Source organism: Carlito syrichta, unplaced genomic scaffold (assembly GCF_000164805.1).
Source record: "Carlito syrichta isolate Samal-C Ts95f unplaced genomic scaffold, Tarsius_syrichta-2.0.1 Scaffold308868, whole genome shotgun sequence".
Classification (NCBI taxonomy): domain Eukaryota; kingdom Metazoa; phylum Chordata; class Mammalia; order Primates; family Tarsiidae; genus Carlito; species Carlito syrichta.
Window position 1 is genome coordinate 48,577 of NW_007252964.1, and position 4,792 is coordinate 53,368.

Here is a 4,792-nt window from a genome sequence, read left to right on the forward strand (position 1 = left end):
GGTGCCCAGAGGCGGGGGCTCGTGACACCTGCTCCCGGTGGGTGTTATTGAATCCTGGGCATGGACAGTGATGGTACCGTGTGACAGGGCTATGTGGGGGGCTGTGGGAACACAGGGAAGCTTGGGCCAGGCTGGACGAGGTTCCGGGAGGCGCTGTTGGAGTCTGGAAGCAGGGACCCTTGAGTTGGGTCCTTAAAGCTGAGTGACAGCAGGCCAGGTATGGAGGAGGGGTGGGCGAGACAGAGACAGAGAACAGCCTCACCTAGGGCTGGTGACCTGCAAAGATCCAAAGTAGCCAAGGCTTAGAGGAAGTGGCATGGAGGCCACTGATGACATCCAAGAGGCAGCAGGGGACTCGTGGGCGGGGCCAGCCAGGTGCTCGTGGTTGAGGCTGCAAACCGTGTGTCCGGCTGAGCTTGTGTGGGTGGTGCGGCTCAGACTGAAGCCCTACTGTGTGACAGTGAAGAGAGCAGGCCAAACTATGGAAGTCCTTGTCCCCACACTCCACGATGCCGATGGTGTACAGGACATGCCACCCCAAAACATTGCACCCTGAAACTGAGACAACAGAAGGAGCGGGAAGGCTGCTCTCGGACCCTCTCCCGCCTTCCTGTGTGAGAGCTGACCATAAAAGAATCATCTGACCCACTGCCTCTGAAAGGAGGCCAAGAGACCCTCATGTGAGGCTGGGCGTGCTGGCTCATGCCTGTAATCCCCGCCCTGAGGCAGGAGGATCGCTGGAGGCTGGAGGCTCGAGACCAACCTGGGCCACATAGCAAGACCCCATCTCTGCGAAACATGCTTTAAAGGTGAGCCAGGTGTGGCGGCCAGTGCCTGGAGCCCCAGCAAGTCGAGAGGCTGAGGCAAGAGGCTCACTGGAGCCCGGGAATCTGAGGCTGCTGTGGCTGCGACCCCACCACCGCACTCCGGCCCGGGCGCAGAGTGAGACGCTGCCGCAAAACAGATCAAAACCAGAAGATCTTCATGCGACCGGTGTCCTGCCCTGTACCTGGAGGGAAGAAATGAAGACACCGCGAGGCCCAGAAGAATCTGCACAGACAGGCCTAGCCGAGTCCCCTGTAGTTTATTTCCGCGAGGTGATACCTCCGTTTGTTCATTCCCATGACTGTTGGGTCTTCACCAAACCTAAGCATAAAAACGCCGTTCGCCCATTCCTGGGTCTTAGGTCTTTATTTCCGAGGCTTCCGTGTCACATAAAACTTACATGAGGTAAATCTTCACACTTTTCTTCTGTTAAAATGCCTGGTTACAGGGCTGCCAGCCATGATCTTCGCAACGAGTGAGGGAGATACATCGTTCTCTCTGCCGATGCTCGGAGTCTAGTTAGGAAGACACGGGCAGGTGATTCTTGCCGAGGTTTTAGGCGGTGTGGCAGTTTTCCGTGGCTGCTGTACAAAGTACCACTCCCTGGGTGGCTTGAAACAACAGAAATGTGTCCCCCACAGTCCCGGAGGGTGGCAGTCCGAAATCCATGTTGTCGGGGCCGCCCTCCCTCCCCCCTTCTCACCTCTTCCACCCTCCGGTGCCTCGGGGAGTCCTTGGTGGTCCCGGGCCGGCAGCCGCAGCACTCCGTCCTGCCTCCCTCCCACACGCCTTCTTTCCTGTGTGTGTCTCTCTCCGGGTCCAAACCTTGCTCTTTTTATCAGGATGCTGGTCACGGGCTGAGGGCCCATCCTCACCCTGCGGGGCTTCGTCTTAAGTCGCTTGTATCTGCAAAGGGCCTATTTCCCCGTCAGGTGATGTTCACAGGGGCCACAGGTCGGGCTTGAACCTGTCTTCCGGGGGTCTCAGAATTCAACCAATGCCATGCTGACCAAGCACACCCTCGCCTCTGAGGCCAGCTGAGCTCTGATGCACTTAAGTCGGCCAGACAGAGCCAGGATGCCAGCTCTGTGGCTTATATAGGCGAAGGGGTCTCACTTGTGCCGAGCCGGTGGGCTTCCTCTGCCATCCCCAGAGTCCGGCCACCCAGTCCAAGCCACCCCAGAGGGCAGGAGCGGAGGGAGAGGCCACCGCAGTCCCTCTGGTGGAGCCTGGAACATGGAGCTGGGGAAGGAGGCTGCCCTACAGCGAAGAGCCCAGAAAATAAGTGTGGGACGTGCCGTGCTCAGTGGGGACAGAGGACAGACATCCCCAAACGGGGGATGAGGACATCCTCGGAGGGGCCTGGAAGAGGGGCGGTTGGAGCCGGGGCAGATCACAAGGAGTCAGAGAGGGGAGGGCAACTTCTCATTTCTTTTTGAGTTGGGGTCCACCTCAGCCTCCCGGCCAGTTTTTTTATTTTTATTTTTTCGTAGAGAAGCCGTCTTCCTGTGTTGCCCAGGCTGGTCTTGAACTCCCGGGCTCAAACAGCTCTCCCGCCTTAGCCTCTCAAAGTGCTGGGGTTACAGGTGTGAGCCACCACACCTGGTCCATCCATGCATTTTGATCGGCAACCAGTCCAACACAAAATTGAGCAACCCACGGCCCTCTTGGGAACCGGTAAGGCCCTGGCCGTGGGCACATTTTCACGGCTCCTGGCCTGGGCTTCGGGCCTGAGCTCTGAGAGCTTCGCCCCGAAAGAGGTTGACTTACGGAAGTAGCTCAAGCTCCAGCATTTGGCTGTTTGCGTTTCTTGACAAAGGAAATTTGTTGGGCTTAAGTTGCCAAGGGCCTGCATCTGGATCCTATGATGTCTGGCTTCAGGAGGGCTGTGCGCAGAACCAGCTTGGGGCCTCCGCCGGCCTCCATGTAATTAACTTAAGTGCTCCGAAGATGAAAGCCTCTTTGCCTGATCCTGGATTACGGCCTGAGCCGTGAAGGTAGGCAGGGCAGACCGTGCCGGTTATCTCCCACGATTGAAGTTTCCAGAGACACCAGCGGTGGACAGTGGACGTCAGGAAGTTTGGGCATGTTGGAATTTATTAAATTTGTAGTTAAAAAAAAAACCGAGTTCTGGATGCCGGCACAAAGAGGTTAAGTGGAAACAACTTTTCGTAATGAAGTGGCTAATCATATTTTGCTTGAGAAACACCAAGATGCCAAGTCGGCCTTGTCCTTCTGTGCGTCCAGTTTCAACAACAGAGCAGAGACCTTAACTTTCCGGTTCGGTTTGCCTTCTGGGGTGATCCTTTGGCTCCCCCCCCTTTTGTCCTCCTCTCCTCCCTCCTCCCAGCTCCTCTGCCCCCTCAGCCGGAGTGAGGAAGACAGCTTTGATCCTGGTGCGCTGGCGGCCCGGGGGAGCGGGGGAGGGGCGGCGGGGATCCCACAGGTGACTTTTAGGCCCGAATTCCATTGTGACAGCCGTGATTTATTTTAACTCCCGGCCCAGGAAGGCAGGCGCCACCGGGATGAATACCTCTACCAGCCCGCGCAGACTAATTTTGCTGTTTATGAATCGCTAATATGTTTAAGAGGAGAAAAGGGGCAGTGCTCTTTCAGATAACCAGGAGTAAGACTTTGAGAAGAGCCCTCATGGTGCTCAAACAGTTCCACATGGGAAAGGCGGCTTTGGATTACAAGATAGGGAACACATGGGGTGCAGAGCGCGCCCCCCCGCCTCCACGCGGGCAGAGGCTACTGGCAGATGAAACACTTTCATCTCTCCCGGGGAGATAAACAGGCCGGTCTGGATGGGCCTCTTTGTTTACAAAAGAAAATTAAATCCATTTTAACACTTGCACCATTCATGGGAAACACATGTTGGCTGGTAATTGTTTTGAGCTAATTTCGAGCCTGGCCGCCCTACCTTGGGCCGTGCCTGTGTTTCCGCGCCGGCTTGGGGTGGCCGTGGAATTTGCGAGGAATTTCTCCCCGGTGCCAGGGGCTCCGCGAGGGGGACATTCCTGGGCCAGGCTGGCAGATACACGGGTTGGCTTCCTGCCCTTGGAGGGAAGCGCCTTCGCCTCCTCGGGAGAGGGCTGCCCCAGCGCCCCCTGCCCCGAGTCCTTATCAGGAGATGGGGAAGGGTCAAAGGGTCTCCCAGCCCTAGCGAGCCCCACGGGCTCCCCTCCCGCGGAGGTTTTCAAGAAAAAGAAATGAAAGGTTGGGAGTTCCAGCGGTGCTGAATAGCTGCAAGGACGTGTCACTCAGGGCTCAGGTGTCACCCAGCCCCAGGGCTGTACTTCTCAGATGTTATGCATGCAGGGCTCCCTGGGGACCTTGTGAAATGCAGATTATGACTCGGAGGGTCTGGGCTGGGGCCAGAGTCTGCACTCCTAACCCTTCCACTGGTGACGTGAATGTTGTTGGTCAGAGCACCTCGCCTGAAGCAGCAGGCAGCAAACAGAATCCCTGGGAGGGCTTGTTGGAACACGGATCGCAGGGGCCCCTCCGGCAGGAGGTCTGGGTGGGGGCTGAGGACGTGTCCCTAATAAGCTCCCGGGCCTCGCTGATGCTGCAGGTTTGGGGGGGACACCCTTCCCTCCTTCCTCTCCTTTCCTTTTTCTTTCTTTTTTGAATCAGTTTCACTCTGTCACCCAGGCTGGAGTGCAGTGGCACACTCACAGCTACTGCAGCCTCCACCTGCTGGGCCCAGGCCGTCCTTCTGTCTCAACCTTCCAGGTAGCTGGAACGACAGGTGCGCACCATCATGCCCGGCTCATTTTTGAACTTATTATGGAGACGAGGGCTTGACAAGTTGCCCAGGCTGGTCTCGAACCCCCTGGCTCAGGCAGTCCTCTCGCCTCCGCCTTCCAAAGTGCGGGTGGAGCCATCGTGCCTGGCTTCTGCCTTCTATTTTGTAAAGAAGAGAGCTCACTGTGTTGCCCAGTTGCAGGTTTTGGGGAGGACA